Source organism: Syngnathoides biaculeatus, chromosome 4 (genome assembly GCF_019802595.1).
Source record: "Syngnathoides biaculeatus isolate LvHL_M chromosome 4, ASM1980259v1, whole genome shotgun sequence".
NCBI lineage: Eukaryota > Metazoa > Chordata > Actinopteri > Syngnathiformes > Syngnathidae > Syngnathoides > Syngnathoides biaculeatus.
This window is the reverse complement of record NC_084643.1, coordinates 17405578-17427774: the sequence shown is the minus strand read 5'-3', so window position 1 is coordinate 17427774 and position 22197 is coordinate 17405578. Positions and strand designations below refer to the sequence as shown.

The 22197-nt window shown below is 43.5% G+C and overlaps 1 protein-coding gene across 2 annotated transcripts in view; it reads left to right on the top strand.

Annotated features, from left to right (window-relative positions):
• Positions 1-22197, top strand: part of nsmfb (NMDA receptor synaptonuclear signaling and neuronal migration factor b) — a 56224-nt gene that overhangs the window by 1251 nt on the left and 32776 nt on the right. The gene's annotated exons all lie outside the window — the stretch shown is intronic.

Here is a 22197-nt window from a genome sequence, read left to right as displayed (position 1 = left end):
ATACTTTTGTTTGTGTGAGAACAGTTGGTTGGTACCTCTTCCACCAGCACACATTTTATACCTCACAAACACTGTGAAGTACATTTAAAATATACTTAACAGTTGCAAGTTTTGAAACCCTGCTTGTCAAATTGCTTTTTTTTTCCATTTTAAAATTCATTCTTATAAAGTGGTTTCTCACACATTTCCAAACCACGCACAATTACTGACCAGGGAAATGGGAAAAATGAAACATTTAACTGCAGTCCTTTTAAGCAAGGCATATAATTGCTACAATTTTCCTCCCTTTGTGTTACCAATACCACTCAACTTAGATATTTTTCTCGTATTTTATATGGCTTTTGATAATTTCAAATTGTGTACACCGTATAACAACCTTTGTACAGGAAAAAAAAAAGTAAAAAACAAAAAAAGTACATTTTTTGTAAGACCGATCTCGTCTTACCCATTTCGGCTCTAATGCGGACACGCGTCACTTTATTTCCATTTCCGTATATTTTGAGGCATTTGTGTTGTAATCGAAGAATCAACCAATTATAATCGTGAAAGTAAGCATTGAAGGACCGCCAAGTAAAAAGAGAACAACTCAAGGATCGAGTCGACACCAAAAAGAATGGGAGTCTCTCCAAGGTGAATATGCTGGATGGATTAAATTGTCAACAAAAGGTCCTCAGTTCTCGTTCTGCGTTCCGTGTAAAAAGGATGTGGAAGTTGCTGCTAGTGTATTTTACAATCTGAAGAGCCATTTTAAAACTGCCGGACACGTGTAAAATGTAGCGTAAGTCCTGGACATTGTCATTGACTGGTCATTGACTGGACTTGCACAGCGCGTATCATCTGGTGCGGATCCGGGAGGGCAACGAATGGAAGATGGCTTTCAACACTCCCACGGGGCATTACGAGTATCTTGTGATGCCCTTCGGACTGACCAATGCTGCGGCCGTCTTCCAAAACTTCATTGATGACGTGCTTCGGGAGTTCCTGAACAAAGACGTATTCGTATACCTTGACGACATTCTTATCTTTTCAGCAGACCTGACCTCCCATATGCGACAGGTCAGAGAGGTGCTCCAGCGTCTCTTGCAGCAACAGCTGTTCGTGAAATGGGAGAAGTGCGAGTTCCACCGAGCATCCGTGTCCTTTCTGGGCTTCATCCTGGCAGAAGGGGAGATATGGATGGATCTCGGAAAGATCGACGCGGTGCTTCGGGGACCCAGCCCCGCCAGCAGGAGGGATGTGCAGAGGTCCATTTGGCTTTGCAAATTTGTACAGAAATTTCATTCGGAACTTCAGCGCCGTGGCCGCCCCTCTACACGGCCTCACCTCTTCGCACAATGTTTTCGAATGGTCCAGGATCTGCCAGGAGGCCTTCAATAAACTTAAGGCAAGTTTCACCACTGCACCCATCCTCATTATCCTGGATCCAGATCGCCAGTTCGTGGTGGAGGTGGACGCGTTGGACTCGGGAATCGTAGCCATTTTGTCGCAGAGGAGTCCCAAAGATGGAAGGATGCACCCATGTGCGTTCCTGTCTAGGAAGCTAACCCCGGCAGAGAGAAACTACGGCGTGGGGGATCGCGAACTGCTGGTGGTCAAGACGGCTATGGAGGAGAGGCAGCACTTGGATGGAGGGCTCACAAGTATCGTTCGTGGTCCTCACCAACCACAAAAACTTGAGTACCTGAGGACCGCGAAGCGTTTGGACGCCCGCCAGGCTAGGTGGGCTCTCTTCTTCACCCGCTTCCACTTCACTCTGTCCTTCCGCCCAGGTTCCAAGAACGGCAAGCCGGACGCCCTCTCATGGATCCACGAGGGGGAGCGCACGGAGTCAGTAGCGGCTCCTATCCTGCCAGAGGCGTGCTTTGTGTCCGGCTTCACCTGGGCGGTCGAGTCGCGGGTGAAGGAGCCCCTGGAAGAGACGCCGCCGCCCGCAGATTGTCCGGCTAATCGCCTGTTCGTCGTTCCAGCACTTCAGGGAGACGTCGTCAATTGGGCCCATTCGAACAAGACGGTCTGCCACCCGGGTATGGCAAAAACTCGTTCTGTGGTCGAACAGAGATTCTGGTGGCCCAACCTCAGCAAAGACGTAAAGGAATTCGTCAATGCCTGCCCGGTGTGTGCGGCCAATAAGACGTCCCGTTTACGACCGGTGGGAGAGTTGCGGCCTCTGTCCATCCCTTTCCGCCCATGGTCACACATTACGTTGGACTTCGTCACCGGCCTACAGCCCTCTCAGGGAAACACAGTTGTGCTGTCTGTAGTGGACCGATTCTCCAAGATGGTTCACTTCGTGCCACTTCCGAAGATCCCGTCGGCAAAGCAGACAGCCCAGCTGGTGTTGGACGAGGTCGTGCGCTACCACGGGTTACCCCGGGACATCGTCTCGGACAGAGGCCCGCAATTCAGCGCCTGCTTCTGGAAGGAATTCTGCTCCCTCATCAGCGCTTCGGCTCGTCTAACTTCGGGCCATCATCCGGGGTCTAACGGTCAAACAGAGAGGGTAAATCAGGAATTAGAGACTGGACTTCGATGCTTAGCATCTAGGGACCAGAGTACGTGGAGCCAGCACCTCAAATGGGTTGAGTATCCCCATAACTCCCTAACCTCCGCCTCAACAGGTATGGCTCCACTCCACGTTGTGCACGGCTATTCACCCTCTCTGTTTCCCTCATTAGCCACAGACTCCGCGGTGCCGTCGGCCCTGTAAGTGGTACGACGCTGCAAACGGACCTGGGAGGCAGCCCGGAAGACGCTGCTGCGCATGGGCAGCATCTACGATCCGCAGCGCAAGAGGAGAGCCGCACCAGAACTCAGGGGGGGGGCCGCGAGTGTGGTTCTCCACCAAAGATCTCCCGCTGTGGATGGAATCCCGCAAACTTGCTCCCAGGTTCGTTGGTCCGTTCCCGTTCGCCGTGTCACTTAGACTACCCAGGTCGATGAGGGTGCACCCTGTGTTCCGCGTCGGCAGACTACGCCCGGATCGTCCTCCGGCCAAACCCCCCCTGCCCCCCAACATGGTGGACGGTGGGCCGGTGTACACAGTGCGCCGGTTGATGTCTTCCCGCCGCAGAAGAAGGGGGTTCCAGTACCTGGTGGATTGGGAGGGATATGGATAGGAGGAGCGCTCTTGGATCCCCTCGCGCTTTATTGAGGACCCCTCCCTCATCGAGGATTTTCACGCGGCCCATCCAGACGCTCCTGAGCCGGCCGTTGGGGGGGGGGAAGTATTGTCATGCCCCTGGCATCCGGCCCAGGCTGGGCATGGCCAGCCAATTAGTTGGCACACACCTGCACCCTGTTTCGGCTGATTACACCCTGTACATATAGGACACAGGGGACAACTAGTCCTCCGCCAGATCGCTGATTCTAGCTGCCTCGTTCCCGCACTCCCATATACCTGACCTACCATGTACCGACCCTCGCCTGTTCCCTGACCATCCTAGTAAGCCTGCCTCTTCTGATACTGCTGCTTTTCCTGACTGATTCGCTGATCATTGACCACGGACCGAATAAAGGCTTTCTGTACATTACCTGCTTGCCTCTGGAGTTGTGCATTTGGGTCCACCCTCGAGCCTCATCCGTGATAGACATTGCGGTCTGTTTGATAACAATAAAGGGGGAAAAATAGAATTCTTAACTGTGGTGATATATATACAGTGAAGAAAATAACTATTTGAACACCCTGCTATATTGTAAGTTCTCCCACTTAGAAATCATGGAGGGGTCTGAAATTTTCATCGTAGCTGCATGTCAACTGTGAGGGAGATAATCCAAAGAGAAAAATCCAGAAATCACAATGTATGATTTATATAAGATTTATTTGTGTGATACACCTGCAAATAAGTATTTGAACACCTATCTATGAGCTAGAATGCTGACTCTCAAAGACCTGTTAGTCCGCCTTTAAAAGTCCACCACTCCATGTATTATCCTCAATCAGATGCACCTGTGTGAGGTCGTTAGCTGCATTAAGGCACCTGTCCACCCCATGCAATCAGTAAGACTCAAATTTGTAGCATTTCCAAGACCGAAAATCTGTCCAAAGACACCAGAGACAAAATTGTACAACTCCACATGGCTGGAAAGGGCTACGGAGAAATTGCCAAAAAAAAGGTCCACTGTTGGAGCAATCATTAGAAAATGGAAGAAGTTAAACATGACGGTGAATCCCAATCTGAGTGGAGCCCCATGCAAGATATCATCTCGTGGGGTCTCAATGATCCTTAGAAAGGTGAGGAATCAGCCCAGGACTACACGACACGACTTGGTGAATGACCTGAAAAGAGCTGGGACCACAGTTTCCAACTTGACTGTTGGTAATACACTAAGACGTCATGGTTTGAAATCATGCATGTCACGGAAGGTTCCCCTGCTTAAACCAGGATGTGTCAAGGCCTGCCTTAAGTTTGCCAATGACCATTTGGATGATACAGAGGAGTCATGGGAGAAGGTTTTGTGGTCAGATGAGACCAAAATGGAACTTTTTGGTCATAATTCCGTTAACCGTGTTTGGAGGAAGACGAATGATGAGTTTCATCCCAAGAACACCATCCCTACTGTGAAGCATTGGGGTGGTAGCATCATGCTTTGGGGGTGTTTTTCTGCACATGGGACAGGACGACTGCACTGTATTATGGAGAGGATGACCACAGCCATGTATTGTTACATTTTGGGGAATAACATCTTTCCCTCAGTCAGAGCATTGAAGATGGGTCGTGGCTGGGTCTTTCAACATGATAATGACCCGAAGCACACAGCCAGGAAAACTAGGTAGTGGCTTCGCAAGAAGCATATCAAGGTACTGGCATGGCCAAGCCAGTCTCCAGTCCTAAACCCAATAGAAAATCTTTGGAGGGAACTGAATCTCTGTGTTTCTTAGCGACAGCCCAGAAACCTGTCTGATCTTGAGATCTGTGTGGACGAGTGGGCCAAAATCCCTCCTGCAGTGTGTGCAAAGCTGGTGAACAACTACAGGAAATGTTTGACTTCTGTAATTGCAAACAAAGGCTACTGTACCAAATATTAACATTTGTTTTCTCAGGTGTTCAAATATTTATTTGCAGCTGCATCACACAAATAAATCGCTAAAAAATCATACATTGTGATTTCTGTATTTTTCTTTTTAGATTATCTCTCTCACAGTGGGCATGCACCTATGATTAAAATTTCAGACCCCTCCATGATTTCTAAGTGGGAGAACTTGCAATATAGCTGGGTGTTCAAATACTTATTTTCTTCCCTGTATAGATTAACATTTTATTGCTAAATTAATATATGACTATACCAGTATTTATAATGTAGTTAAACTTATTCTTATTATTATCATAACAGTATGGTATGTATTTTTTCAGCAGTTTGCTTGTCGGAGGACGAAAGCAACGATGATCATAAAGCAGAGCCTAACACACGACCACACACACCATGTCATTGAACACTGCAGAACTCAGCCCTTTACCCTCATGATTGACGATAGCAATAACCGTAGCACCAAAAAGAGACTGGTTATATTGGCTCACTTTTTTGATGGGGTAACACGAAAACCCGACTCCTTGATTTACCAGAGTTGGCATCAGGTACAGTGTCAGCAGTCTTTGCCGTTATTGATGAACTGTTCCAAGAAAAAGACATTCCGTGGACAGATGTCATAGGATTTGTTAGTGACAATTGTAACACTATGGTTGGAAAGAAAAACTCTTCTCTCAAGAATCATAGAAAATAATGAGGCTGTGTTTAGCATTGGATGCATTTGCCTGAAGACACTGCCAGTGAATGTGAATGAGTTGCTGGTGGATATCTTTTTTTTTTTTTTTTTTTTTTTTTTTTTTTAAAAGAACAGCTCAAAATGAATGGAGGATTTTAAGGAGTTTCAGGACTTTACAAACACTGAGCATGAACAAGTCCTCAAGCATTGCCCAACAAGATGGCTATCCCTGCAAAAAGTGGTAGAAAGAACTCTTGACACAATTTGAGGCTCTCAAAAGCTACTTTGCCAGGCACGCAGATGTTCAAAGGCTGGGGAAAGTCAAATCAAACAATGACAGGCTACAGGACCCTCTCACTCTTCTCACACTCCACTTCCTCAGCTTCATCTTACCACACATCAATTTATTCAATGTACTCATCCAAACAGAAGAATGCATGATTGGTGATGTAATGCCAGAAAAGGAACGGCTGCTAAAGAAATTGTTGGTAAAAATTTGTACACATGAAGCATGTAAAATCTGCTGACACCTTAACAGAAGTGGACTTTACCAACAGATGCCTAGAGCATGAAGATAGCAGACTTACAGTTGGCTTGAGTACTGGGGCTCTCTTCAAAGACGATGATGATAAAAGCAACCTAAGGATCACAGCATCAAAGGAAGCTATCTTCTTTTCTTCTGTGCGTTCTTTCTATGAGGCTGTCCAAAAAGATCAGCAAATTCCCCTTTAAAGATGCTGTTCTCAGTGATTTAGTGGTGTTGGACTCAAGAAAGGATGTAGATTACAGCAACATTGTGAGGTTTGCGGACAGCTTTGCACCACGCCTTGATCAGGAGGAATTAATGGACGAGTGGGAAGATTACCAGCTGCCACCCGATGCTCTCATCCCTCAGAAAAGCCAACATGGAAGACCACTTAACAAAGTCTTTTTGGCTACAAATATTTAAATTAAAAAGTGCATTTGGGCAAGATCACCTTCCATTGATGAAAGAGATTTCCAAAGTTCTGCTCTGCCTTCCTCACTCTAATGGCAACTGTGAGAGAGTTTTGTGCCATGTGAGGAAAATACATACAGAGTACAGGAAGACAATGGGAACTGTTACTCTGACATCTTTGTTGCAAATTAAACTAAATTGTGACAGTTTCTGTTACAGAGTAAAACCATCTTTGGAACAGATGAAGTCTGTGAAATCCTGCACTGCTACTTATAATAAACAACACTAAATTTATTGCAAGTGGGGAAAGAAGTAAGACAGAAACTGAAAGAATTGTTTGTGTTATTTGAGAAATAAAATAACTTGTTTACACAAACTATCTTTGTTTTTATTCTACATAGTCTGTCTTGCTGTGAGTAAATATGTGCCGCGTTGTGTTTGTAAGGTTTATTATCGCTTAGTAAGGGAATTGCAATCATTAATAAGGGGAACAATTGACCGAGGTTGACAGGTATGGTTGGCCTCAAAGGGACATAAAGAAAATAAGTTTTGTTATTTGCATGCATTTACCACTGCACCTACTGTGTCTTATAGGCATTTTTCATGCAATTATTTAATGTATTTGTGATTTTTAATTATGATTAGCACAGATTAGTCCTAGACTTCATTCCAAATGACACTACAAAGAAAGATGAAATATGTCGCCGGCGAAGGAATGGATTTCCATTGTAAATTGAGGACCATCTCTACTTGCATCTTCTTCTTTTCCTTTTGGCTCGTCCCGCTAGGGGTCGCCACAGCGTGTCATCTTTTGCCATCTTAGCCTATCTTCTGCATCTTCCTCTCTAACCCCAACTGCCCTCATACTTCTCTTTGGTCTTCCTCTCGCTCTTTTGCCTGGCAGCTCCATCCTCAGCACCCTTCCACCAATATCGCCTCTGAACATGTCCAAACCATCGAAGTCTGCTCTCTCGAATCTTGTCTCCAAAACATCCAACTTTGGCTGTCCCTCTAATGAGCTCATTTCTAATCCTATCCAACCTGCTCACTCCGAGTGAGAACCTCAACATCTTCATTTCTGCTACCTCCAGTTCTGCTTCCTGTTGTTTCTTCAGTGCCACCGTCTGTAATCTGTACATCATGGCTGGCCTCACCACTGTTTTGTAAACTTTGCCCTCCGTCCTAGCAGAAACTCTTCTGTCACATAACACACCAGATACCTTTCGCCAGCTGTTCCAACCTGCTTGGACCAGTTTCTTCACTTCCTTACCACACTCACCATTGAATTGTTGACCCTAAATATTTGAAGTCCTCCACCCTTGCTATCTCTTCTCCCTGTAGCCTCACTCTTCCCCCTCCACCTTTCTCATTCACGCACATAAATTCTGTTTTACTCCGGCTAATCTTCATTCCTCTCCTTTCCAGTGCATGTCTCCATCTTTCTAATTTTTCCTCTGCATGCTCCCTGTTTTCACTGCATATCACAATATCATCTGCGAACATCATGGTCCAAGAGGATTCCAGTCTAACCTCATCTGTCAGCCTATCCATTACCACTGCAAACAGGAAGGGCCTCAGAGCTGATCCCTGATGCAGTCCCACCTCCACTGTAAATTCTTCTGTCACGCCTAAGGCACACCTCACCATTGTTCTGCTGCCATCATACATGTCCTGTACTATTATAACATACTTCTCTGCCACACCAGACTTACGCATGCAGTACCACAGTTCCTCTCTTGGTACTTTGTCATAGGCTTTCTCTTGGTCTACAAAGACACAATGTAGCTCCTTCTGACCTTCTCTGGACTTTTCCACTAGCATCTTCAAGGCAAATAATGCATCGGTGATACTCTTTCTAGGCATGAAAGCATACTGTTGCTCGCAGATACTTACTTCTGTCCTGAGTCTAGCCTCCACTACTCTTTCCCATAACTTCATTGTGTGGCTCATCAACTTTATTCCTCTATAGTTCTCACAGCTCTGAACATCCCCTTTGTTCTTAAAAATGGGAACTACAACACTTTTCCTCCATTCTTCAGGCATCTTTTCACCCGCTAGTATTCTGTTGAATAAGTTGGTCAAAAACTCCACAGCCATCTCTCCAAATTGCTTCCATACCTCTACTGGTATGTCATCAGGACCAACTGCCTTTCCATTTTTCATCCTTTGTAGTGCCTTTCTGACTTCCCCGTTACAGGGTTCGCACGCGGCCCTAAAAGTCCCTAAAAACCCCTAAATTTTCGAAGATGCATTTAGGGGCTCCTAAAAGTCCTTAAAATCCGCAAAAACCGGTCAAGCCCCTAAAAAGGCCTTAAATTAAAAAAATATCAAAGGGAGGACCTCTACCCCCAAAATTCTCCCTAAAAAATAAATTAATCTTTTATGTAAAAAACAATAGCGATCCATCTGGCGTCCAAATCAGCCGGAAATTGTCAACGGAAGTCACCGTGTTGACAACTAGTGGCCATCTTGTCGATATTCCATTGTTTGTTTCCGTGAGTAGGCATTTCACTTCGTCTTCGTTACGATGTAGCATAGTTCTTTCATCGATCCAACTTGTATCATGGGGAAGTGCATTTTTCAAAAAGCTTGGGTTGAAAGTAAGGAGTTTGGGAGCTGGGTTCGTCGAGATCCAAAAGATCGGCACATGTTTTACTGCCATCTATGCAAGCAGAGTTACCAGCTTGAAAAGATGGGCATCAAAGCGCTGGAGTCGCACCGGAAAAACAGGAGACACGCTGATTTGGCGAAGACTCTCTCATCTTCCGTTGGTATGAATCTGTTTCTAAAATATCAATATAGTGAAGCATCAAATTCAGGCAGTGGTACTAGCAATGCATGCGCACTATCGATCGCAAATAAAACGCTTACTTTCATAACCGGTTTTAACCGAACAGTTGTAGCAAAAAAAACGATAAACCGGTACCATAGTGGTGTTTACATAATTCACCCGCGGGACCTCAAGTTGGGGTGCGGGGTTCCGCAGGGACTGTTTTTGTTGTTGCTCTTGCGGAGTGACGAGTTCACAGTGTTCCCCCCATTATGCGAGTAGTGTTTTGATGTCTGCCAATAAAACAAGTTTTGTTCCTGTGTCCGACACTCCTCCTCCGACTCCTTTTCTCCGGGGCTACACCATCGATCGTTAATTTACTCCCCGGTAATGGGGTAGTTTGTATACAATATTGACAAACAAGCTTGTTGAATGTGGCTTTCAACAACGCACTTGTGTAAGTTAAATTTTCTTTTTTTTTGTAAAAATGTTTTAATGTTGACATTCTTCTTTCGGACTTTCAGAAAGGGCATGAAAGTATACCGAGCGTTTCCTCGATGCTATGTTTGATGTTTCTTTGATTTAACTGAATGTTCTTTTGAGTCCAACTTTACTCTAACAAGGAAACTTGAAAAAAGTGGAAATGATGTTGAAAAAATAGCGCAATGTGGAGTACCGGAAGAAATTATTGGAAATTTTAACCGATTTCGAAAGTCCGATTACGGTTTCGGTTTTTAACAAAAAAACGAAAACCGGTTATAACCGGTTATTTGTAACCGGTTGCGATCCCTAATGCGCACCTACAGTTGTCCAGCCATCGACTTCAACCAGCCAGAAGTCAGGCTTTATGAACGAAGTTCAATACACGAAGACGGACTCGTTAAAGGCAGAGATCTGCAGCCATTACAGTTACAAATCTTGTGAAAATAATTGAAAGTGTTTGCAGTCATGTTCCCAGACAGTGACATTGCTAAAAACTACCACTGTGGGGAAAGGAAGACTTCGTACCTGGCTACATTTGGCATCGCTGCCCACTTTTCATCTCTACTGCCTCAAAGCCAGAATAGAGACTGACATATCTACGCTTATTGAGAAAGCTGATAGGTTGTGTGAGCAGGCAGAAGAAAAGAGGAAGCTGAGGTTTATCACCAAGGCCAATCCACTCAGAGGCAGAGCAAAGGACAAGAGAGCCTCTTTGGCACCTCTGCAGCAGCAAATAGAGGAGGCACTGGGTAGGCTCAAGGAGCTAGAGTAGGAGTGCTGAGACAGACATTAGGAGAAGACATTTGTGTATATAGTTGCAATTGTAGTTAGAGTCAGTTTTTCTGTATACTGTTATGTGAAGACGTTGACAATGGTCATATCAATGAGAACTACCACAAGGGGCGACAGGTGATCACTGTCACAGGTACTGAGGTACTGGAACCTTTGATGAACCAAGAAAAGCCGATGGCACAATTGGGTGAGTCTTTTTTCCTTACTCTTGATTTCCCACGATGGCCCTAAATTTTTCGTGTCGGCCCTAAATTTTTTCCGTGTCAGCCCTACATTTTTCGTGTCAGCCCCTAAGAATGCCCCTAAAAAGCCCTTAAATTTTTTTGGTCAGACTGAGTATGAACCCTGCTCTTAATAATCATTGCCACTTCCTGGTCCTTCACACTTGCCTCTTCAACTCTCCCTTCTCTCTCATTTTCTTCATTCATCAACATCTCAAAGTATTCTTTCCATCTATTTAGCACACTACTGGCACCAGTCAACACATTTCCATCTCTATCCTTAATCACCCTTACCTGCTGCACATCCTTCCCATCTCTATCCCTCTGTCTGGCCAACCTGTAGAGATCCTTTTCTCCTTTTTTTTTCTTGTCCAACCTGGTGTACATGTCTTCATATGCCTCTTGTTTAGCCTTTGCCACCTCTACCTATGCCCTTCGTCGCATCTCGATGTACTCCTTTCACCTCTCCTCAGTCCTCTCAGTGTCCCACTTCTTCTTCGCTAATCTCTTTCCTAGTATGACTGCCTGTATTTTGGGGTTCCACCACCAAGTCTCCTTCTCGCCTTTCCTACCAGAAGGCACACCAAGTACTCTCCTGCCTGTCTCTCTGATTACCTTGGCTGTCGTCGTCCAGTCTTCCGGCAGCTTCGGTTGTCCATCGAGAGCCTGACTCACCTCTTTCCGGAATGCTGCACAACATTCTTCCTTTCTCAGCTTCCACCTCATGGTTCTCTGCTCTACCTTTGTCTTCTTAATCTTCCTACCCACCACCAGAGTCATCCAACACACCACCATCCTATGCTGTCGCGCTACACTCCTCCCTACCACTACTTTACAGTCAGGAATCTCCTTCAGATTTCATCGTCTGCACAAAATATAATCCACCTGCGTGCTTCTTCCTCCGCTCTTTTAGGTCACTATATGTTCCTCCCTCTTCTGGAAATAAGTGTTCACTACAGCCATCTCCATCCTTTTTGCAAAGTCCACCACCATCTGTCCCTCAAAGTTCCTTTCCTGGATGCCATACTTACCCATCACTTCTTCATCACCCCGTTTCCTTTACCAATATGTCCATTACAATCTGCACCAATCAAAACTCTCTCGCTGTCTGGGATGCTCCGAACTACTTCATCTAGTTCCTTCCAAAATTTCTCTTTCAACTCTAGGTCACATCCTACCTGTGGGGCATAGCCACTAACCACATTATACATAACACCCTCAATTTCAAACCTCCAAGATATTCTTAGCTAGCTCCTCCTTTAAAATAAGGCCTATTCCATTTCTCTTCTCATCTACTCCATGGTAGAATAATTTAACCCCCGCTTCTAAACTTCTGGCCTTACTACCGTTCCAACTGCTCTCTTGAATGCACAGAATATCAACCTTTCTCCTAATCATCATGTCAACCAACTCCTGAGCTTTTCCTGTCATAGTCCCAACATTCAAAGTCCCTACACTCAGTTGTAGGCTCTGTGCATTCCTCTTTTTCTTCTGACGCTGGATCCGGTTTCTTCGCTAATCTCTTTCCTTGTATGACTCCCTGTATTTTGGGGTTCCACCACCAAGTCTCCTTCTCCCCTTTCCTACCAGATGACACACCAAGTACTCTCCTGCCTGTCTCTCTGATCACCTTGGCTGTCATCGTCCAGTCTTCCGGGAGCTTCGGTTGTCCATCGAGAGCCTGTCTCACCTCTTTCCGGAAGGTCGCACAACATTCTTCCTTTCTCAGCTTCCACCACATGGTTCTCTGCTCTACCTTTGTCTTCTTAATCTTCCTACCCACCACCAGAATCATCCTACATACTACCATCCTATGCTGTCGAGCTACACTCTCCCCTACCACTACTTTACAGTCAGTAACCTTCAGATTACATCGTCTGCACAAAATATAATCTACCTGCGTGGTTCTACCTCCGCTCTTGTAGGTCACTATATGTTCCTCCCTCTTCTGGAAATAAGTGTTCACTACAGCCATCTCCATCCTTTTTGCAAAGTCCACCACCATCTGCCCTTCAAAGTTCCTTTCCTGGATTCCGTACTTACCCATCGCCTCTGTTTCCTTCACCAACATGTCCATTACAATCTGCACTAATCACAACTCTCTCTCTGTCTGGGATGCTCAGAACTACTTCATCTAGTTCCTTCCAGAATTTCTCTTTCAACTCTAGGTCACATCCTACCTGTGGTGCATAGCCGCTAACCACATTATACATAACACCCTCAATTTCAAATTTTAGTCTCATCACTCGATCTGATACTCTTTTCACCTCCAAGACATTCTTAGCCAGCTCTTCCTTTAAAATAACCCCTACTCCATTTCTCTTCCCATCTACTCCGTGGTAGAATAATTTAAACCCTGCTCCCAAACCTCTAGCTTTACTACCTTTCCACCTGCTCTCTTGGATGCACAGAATATCAACCTTTCTCCTAATCATCATGTCAACCAACTCCTGTGCTTTTCCTGTCATAGTCCCAACATTCAAAGCCCCTACGCTCAGTTGTAGGCTCTGTGCATTCCTCTTTTTCTTCTGATGCTGGATCCGGTTTCCTCCTCTTCTTTGTCTTCGACCCACAGTAGCTGAATTTCCACCGACACCCTGCAGGTTAGCAATGCCGGGGGCGGGCGTTGTTAACCCGGGCCACGACCGATCCGGTATGGGATTCTTTAGATGAACGCTCATATTTGTTTGGCACAGTTTTTACGCCGGATGCCCTTCCTGACGCAACCCTCTGCATTTATCCGGGCTTGGGACCGGCCTACAGATTGCACTGGTTTGTGCCCCCCCTCTGTACTTGCATGTGGGGTCAAAAACTTTTAAGTGCGAAAGGACAAAGGTAATGACAATGTATTAGGAAACTGTCTGATTTGCATGAAATGTTCCACTTTCCATATTGTTTCATTGTAATGCTAATAATTGCCTGATACTATGAAAGGATTATGTAAAGAATGAATTTGAAGGTTAGAAAGGTTAATGTGTGTATTACTTGGGGATTTTGGTCCTGGTCATCATGCACATAATGTCTTGGGTTGGGAGCTTGGTGAAACAGATCTTGAGTTAAATCACACGTGTCAAACTCAAGGCCTGGGGGCCAGATCCGGCCCGCCACATGATTTTATATGACCCGTCAAGTCATATCATGTGTGTCGACTTCCATGATTGTTGTTAAAGTCTGTACAGAGATTTAAAATCCTCATATAATAAATGATAATGTTGAGATAGTACAAGCCTTTTTGTGTTACCAAACATCAACAATAGTTGGAAAAACCCATTCCCCTTGATTTTTGATTCCAAAACTAGTTCACAAATATGATGGGTTAATATCATGAGGTTGTTAAAGATTTTTATAGTTTCAGTAATTACGGCCCTTTTGAGGGGAACTGTAACCACAATGTGACCAGTGACAAAAATGAGTTTGACACCCGTGATTTAAATGAATGCTTTTGACAAGACATTATGTGTTGTGTTTCAATAATGTTTACGTTACAAAACATAGATAAAAAATTTACGTGCTCAACATTGTTCAGATGTCTGCTGCATCCTTAACCCAAAAACATGTGCACTTCTTGTTACTCTTAATCTAGCCTATTCTTCCATCTAAAAGTTTAAAAATAACAATTAATTGCTGGTTTTTCCTAACGTCCACTCAAATGTGAATTATGAACATTTTGAATTTGAGATTATACTGATATTTGTGAAATGTAGTACAGTATATTATATGCATGATCCATATCTACACTACAAAAGGCTTTATGATTGGTTAGGCTTGGCCAAATCTCCTTTTGGTCTCCACTTCATCTTCATCGCTATATACTGCAAAGTCCAAAAGATGCCTTACAGCCTTTTAAGAGATAGAGGTAATTACCTGATGGAGTGACTTTGTTATCACTCGAACCTTTTAGGTTGATTTACACGATGAGGCTCAAGTGACACAGTTATGCTCTTTGGCAAAATAGATTAGGTCACCACAAAGAGTAGAAAAATCAGAATGAGGCCCTTTTGCGATCAGAAAAGATACCAGCTGACTTCAAATTAACTTGACTGATTAGATATACGCTGCAAATGTGAGCATGATTTCATTGTAATCTGTTGCTCAATAACGTATAGCTTTACAAGAAAATCACAGTAAAAAGAGAAAACACACACGCAAACTGAGAAGCAATAGCATAAACTATTAAATGTATATTTACTGTATATTAGACACGTATTGCTCATCAAATAGTTAAAATATTTGCAGACAACAGCCAATGGAGTAAAGTTGAGGTATTTTGTGTATAAATAATAATGCACAGCGATACCTTATAGGGGTGGGGGCACGGGGACGATTGGTTTGAGCGTCTGCCTTACAGTTCCGAGGGGGTTCAAATCCCGGCCCGGCTCTGTGGAGTTTGCATGTTCTTCCCGTGCCTGGATGGTTTTTCTCCATGTACACCAGTTCCCCCCTACCCCTCCCGCCACCCCACATCGCCAAAACATGCATCCATTGGAGACTCTAAATTGCCTTTGAGTGAGAACTGTTTATATTTGCCCTGCGACTGGCTGGCAAACAGCTCAGGATGTACCATGCCTCCTGCCCCAAGCTAAGATAGGCTCCAGCACTCAGGTGACCCTTGTGAGGATAGATCAATATAGGAGATAGGTTACTTGAAAATACCTGTAACTAGACAAAATGTTTTAATATTGGAATCAAAATGTGAATTCTCTTAATGATGGGTTTGATATGGTCATGAGACTGGGTGTCGGTGCGCAAACATGCAGCTGAGTTGTGGATATTTTGAAGTTTATTAAGACGTTTGGTATTTGAGCCATAGAAGATGACATTATAGTCATCGAATCTGCATCCAATAAAAGCATGAATCAATTTAAACTGTGGAGAAGTATAGTGTTGTGCTGAGACGTATAAAGTTCTTCAGGTGAAAGAGAGGCGTTTTTGGTGATGTTGATGTCACTCTGAAAAGTTAGAGGTAAAGTTGGTGTTGAAAACTACACCAAGGGATCAAATTTCCACTATATGATGTCATTGAGGCGTTGGTTAGTGTGGAATAGGTTGATGAGGTGATGGATTTGGTTACCGTTGATGTTTCGGGGTTGTAAAGAATGAATGGGGCAGGACCGAGGACCAAGCTCTGATGGGACGCTTTGCGACATAGGAGCAGGAAATGAAGTGCAATCAGTGATATGGATAAATTTGTGTCTATTGGAGATGGTTGAGTCCAGTTTTTTTTTTTTTTCGTGCCTACAGCCAGTTTTAGTGCGGTGGAAAAAGAATGGAGTAAGGAATTAATAATGGTGAGGATGAGTGAAGTGACAGCTGAGAGATGGGATAAGGTTCCATACGCAGGAGGGGGGTTTCATGTTGGACATGAGAGGTCTCTGGAGGTCATGGAATAGAAAAAATTTAGAGGCTGACAGGTGAAGGAAGTGGGTCAGAATGGAGGGTGGCCAGGGCAAGGGAGTTAATAATGCTTGTCATGGTTTGTAGATGCTGTTCATTTTTTAAAATTTAATTATGAAAGGAAGGAGTTTCCATTTTCAATGGTGAAAGACTGAGTTGTGTTCACTGGATTTGAGTAGTTTAGTTTCTTATGGCGTCTTTAAAGTTGTTGTTCGTGGGGTTCCATTTCATGGACTTCAGGTGTGGACTGGGAAATTGAGAGGTTTCTTGGTATGAAAAAGGCCCAACTGATTGAGTGGGTCAATTGGATTTTCAGAAAGAGGGTGTAGTTAGGTGGAGAGATAGTTCACAATGGAGGTTGAGAGACCTGTATTGAGGGTGGATTTGAAGTTTTTGAAAGAAATGACACATTTCTTTTATGTAAGGGAGTAGGAATGTCAATGTCCATTAGGAACGCCATGTGGTCAGAGAGATGGTGAGGTTGAGCCTCTGTAGTTGTGAGAAAGTAAGATCAGTCGAGGATACCAAATTCGACCAATGTTCCCTCTAATTTTTTTACGTGTCTGAGCAAACACACTAAAGCCATGAGCGTGCCTTTTGACCACTGTGAGCAACATTACACGTATGCACTGTGGTCAATCAGTGCCATCCATTGAAGTTACACGGCCGTTAAAAGGTTCAGATTACATTCCCATCAGAACATTGTTAAGAACAATTTTGTGTTTTGGAAAACCTACACTGAAAATGTCAACAGACAAAAAAATATATTACAATACAAATACATACAAAGCCAACTATTAACTATAAATTTCCTTCCGTCTGTTTTTCTTGGTGTAAAATTGAATTATTGCTTGCAGAATATATTTTGCAATGCATGTTGAAAGCTGAATGATGCTCCAAAACAGTTTTAAGGTTAATGTTATGTTGCCTCCTATATTTAAAATACAGAATTAGCCTTTTGGGCAATGTTTCGTCTGTGCTTTCATCCTCAATCAGGCTGTGCCAAGGTGAAATTTTAACATTACACACCATCTCATCCTGCACTTTCTACTTTGGCTTTAAATCAGACCTTTCTCACTCAAAAGAGAGAAAATCTTGTCCAGTTTCCCCACCTTTTCTTCTATTATTCACATAAGGTCTTTGTAATTATGAGTGTATCCCTTTAAAATGGAGCGGGTCGGTGTCTTGTAAACTAGGAAGTAGAATGTGTGGCTACGTGTGCCTGAGCAGCAGCTCTTTGTGAGAGGCAGTGTGCTGTCGTATTTAAAAAAAAAAAAAAAAGTCAGGCTATAGTTCACTGCGCTGGATCTGTTTTCCTCTGCGCTGAGAGTGTGCGACAAGTGCACAAATGCGTAGTTGCGTAGCTTAGAGGGAACATTAGATGGGACTACGGTAATGCATTCAGATTCTGACAAAATGTCGGAAGTTAGCAATACAGGAAGAGTACTGGAATGTTCGATTTGGCTAGTGAAGGCGAATGGCCAGTCACCAGTTGGCTAGAGAAGATCTGTTCAACACCCCAGACAGAGTATATCCACAAGGCCAAAATCCACAGTGTAACAAGTAGCATCTTGGAGGGTGAATGAAACAGCTGCGGTTCAAAATCTACTTAAGTACATACACTGTAGATCTGCCAGGTGCAGTGAAGGCTAGGAGCTAACAGATGATGCAGGTGAGCAACAACTTGGTTTGTTATCGTGTAGTGTCATTTACCTCATCCTTAGAAGCAAAAATCTCAACGCTTTAAGTTCATAACTAGTAACTCCTGCAGAACAAAGCAGACCCATGGAGTGAATCTAGTGTGAAGGACTGCACCCTGGCAATGCAACACCTTCAACTATTTTGACCCAGGTCTTGAAAGGAAAAGCTGGCCAAGAGAAAGGTTGATAATGTCACTGATGGGCTCCAGCAGACTGGATCTGGTGCCTGATGCCATGATTGGATGGTGGTCATAGTCAGTCCTTCCTTCCTTCCTTCCTTCCTTCCTTCCTTTCCCTTGCTTGATCTGGAGCCATTCCCTAATTTCTATAACTCTTATGAAATTGTGAACTTCTTAGGATGTTCCATCACTTGCATTCCATTTCTCCAGATATTTATAATCTACACTCCCATGGTGGGAGTCCCACCACACTCCAGTTCTACAGTCAGGCCCACTAGCCTTGTCTCCCCCTCACCCCCACCCCTCCTGTCCTGTCATATATATTCGTGTTCTTCCCTCATTGTGTAGCACTACTGTCCTGGATAATACTCTAATCCAATGGGAAGTTGTAGTATTTTTATAATGCTTTTATATTGTGTTTTTCTTACAGCTAGAGTACTGTCTTTTCTCATCTTTCTCTCTACTTCCTTACCCTTTTGTTTTCTGTCTCTTCTTTCTCAAATCACATTCCAAAATTTTCAATAAATGTCTGTCAGAGCACAAAGAACCACAGTAATGGTTTTTAAATAAAACCTATGCATTCATATACAGTCCAATTATATAAAGGCATAACCCCTCCCCACCACAAAAGAAACTCATACACAAATGGACAAACACAAAACTATTCACAATTCTCATACCACTCAGTCTCCTATACTGTATTTGCCCCTCCAGCTCTGTACCATTGTGAGTTATTTTCTCCCACTGGGAGGCATCTATACAGTAGACTATTCAGATGTACTGAGCTGTCCCTCTCCACAATCATGTGCAGTAACCATAGTGTATAGCAAATTTGAGAATATCACAAGGACACAATATCATTCACTTTGTGGATCATTTCCTCTTCTGAACCCTTTTTATTTGTTAAATACTCATTCTTCGCTTATCTTATTTTCACGTCATCATCCCACTTTGCACTGTGTGCTTACTTTCTATTTTGGTCTGAAAGACTCTTGTCGCTGTATTTCTTGTGCTCCCTCCTCCCCCTCCTTAATGTCACATGGCTGAAAACATGCAGTAGAAAAAACCCAAAAGCACATGGCAGAGCTGCTGATAGTGCAGCTGCACTGAGCCAAAACTACTCTACATGACGCACAATCGAGCAGTTTTGTCACACATATATGTTTACAATAGTTCCAAATTTTTATGTGTGCATCTCACCAATGACCAAGGACTGAATAGGAAGGGAAACGCACAACCTTGTCGTTCAGTTGTACGGTTTGAGTGATAACAATAAGCTTTTGGTTCAAAGTGTCTACTACTCTATTCTTCACAATCCAATTTCATGTGATATCATTTAACCGAAAAAAACCAAAGTAATTGTTCTCAGATGAGTTATTATGTCATTTAGTTACAATTTACAACTAACCACATGTCTCGTATAAATGAATTCGAAGTTCTTCGCTAGCATAACACTGCTGCGTGTGAACGATTGACACACTTATTCTTTGTTGAGCGATATTTAGCGATGATCGGACTGCACAAACGTATTGATTTCTTGCTGGCTCGCGGCCGAAGCTTAACCAGACTGTGTTTGCACGAAGATATGCCCTAAATTTGATTTTTAATACACGTCTCGTATAAACGAATGAGACGTTCTCCGCTAGAATAACATTGCTACGTGTGAATGATTGAATGAAATCAGAAGCATGGCGTCTCTCTCAGTTAAGAATGTATTGTATTTAGAATCTATAATATATCGTTGATTTGAATGAAATCAGAAGCATGGAGTCTGTCTCAGTTCAGAATGTATTGTATTGTATTTGCCATTTTTACTGTTTGTCTTACGTCAGCGCACGTGGCGTGACGTCACTTCAGGAGGCGTGGTTAAGTGCCCTGTACGGAGGGGTCAATTGGTATAATAATGAAATATACAATATTAATGGTAAATGAATGTAACAGCTTCGACCATAGCTGCCAAATGTTACGGAACATTGGTCTTTTCTTACCGAAATCACTGAACGGTGACTCCTTATGTTTCTATCACTAATTGCTCTGGATATTAGACAAAAGTGTCTGACATTACTTTCCACTTTGAACAGCTGGTTGGTGCATGCTATTTTATTACGCCCCCCGGCTGCCAAGCCGCAGAGGCGAATGTTTGCGTCAAGTGTCAATGTATTATAAGTCAGTGATCAGCGTTTCCATGGCAGCAAATAAGCTATGCTTGCATGTATGTGTCTTACAAAAGTTTCATGAAGGGCGGACGAGGAGTGAATAGGCAACGTTGATGTCATAGCCACGGTCATTGCTGAGATATCATGTCATGCAGTTGCAAAATGTCAAAATAAGGGATTTAGTGATACAGTATACATAAGCCTGGCTGGAAATGTATTTAAACAGAGAGTAAAGGACTTTGAACAACAAAATAACAGGTCATTTAATAAACAATGAATAATTATTTGAGGATAGAAATGTAAAAAAACAGACATCCCAATAGGATGCTGGATCTGAACAAGAAATTAATTACTTCACTTCACATGTCACTACAGAATGTGGGCAGGTTAAAAAGGGAAATTTGCATTGTTTCAGTGGCCATTGTGGAGGTAGAAAATATACAGTGAAGAAAATAAGCACCTTGCTATATTCCAAGTTCTCCCACTTAGAAATCATGGAGGGGTCTGAAATTTTCATCGTAGGTGCATGTCCACTGTGAGAGAGATGATCTAAAAAGAAAAATCCATAAATCACAATCTATGATTTTTTTAATGATTTATTTGTGTGATACAGCTGCAAATAAGTATTTAAACACCTGTCTATCAGCAAGAATTCTGACCCACAAAGACCTGTTCGTCCGCCTTTAAAAGTCTACCTCCACTGCATGTATTATTCTGAATCAGATGCACCTGTATGAGGTTGTTAGTTGCATAAAGACACCTGTCCACCTCATACAATCAGTAAGACTCAAACGTGTAACATGGCCAAGACCAAAGAGCTGTCCAAGGACACCAGAGACAAAAGTGTACAACTCCACATGGCTAGAAAGGGCTACAAAGAAATTGCCGAGCAGCTTGGTGAAAAAAGGTTCACTGTTGGAGCAATTATTAGAAAATGGAAGAAGCTAAACATGATGGTCAATCTCAATCGGAGTGGAGCCCCATCCAAGATATAACCTCATGGGGTCTCAATGATCCTTAGAAAGGTGAGGAATCTTTCCAGGACTACACGACAGGACTTGGTCATTGACCTGAAAAAAGCTGGGACCACCGTTTCCAAGGTGACTGTTGGTAACACACTCAGACATCCTGGTTTGAAATCATGCATGGCAAGGAAGGTTCCCCTGCTTAAACCAGCACGTGTCAAGGCCCGTCTTAAGTTTGCCAATGACCATTTGGACGATAGAGAGGAGTCATGGGAGAAAGTTTTGTGGTCAGATGAGACTAAAATGGAACTTTTTGGTCATAATTCCACTAACCATGTTTGGAGGAAGATGAATAATGAGTTCCATACCAAGAACATCATCCCTACTGTTGAAGCATGGGGTGGTAGCATCATACTTTGGAGGAGTTTTTCTGCACATGGGACAGAACGACTGCACTGTATTAAAGAATCCTCGGCCATGTATTGTGAAATTTTGGGGAACAGCTCTTTCCCTCAGTCAGAGCATTGAAGATGGGTCATGGCTGGGTCTTTCAACATGATAATGACCCGAAGCACACAGTCAGGAAAATTAAGCAGTGGCTTCGTAAGAACCATATCAAGGTACTGGCGTGGCCAAGCCAGTCTCCAGTCTTAAACCCAATAGAAATTCTTTGGAGGGAGCTGAAACTCCGTGTTTCTTACCAACAGCCCAGAAACCTGTCTGATCTAGAGATCTGTGTGGAGGAGTGGGCCAAAATCCCTCCTGCAGTGTGTGCAAACCTGGTGAACAACTACAGGAAACATTGGACTTCTGTAATTGCAAACAAAGGCTACTGTACCAAATATTAACATTTGTTTTCTCAGGTGTTCAAATATTTATTTGCAGCTGCATCACACAAA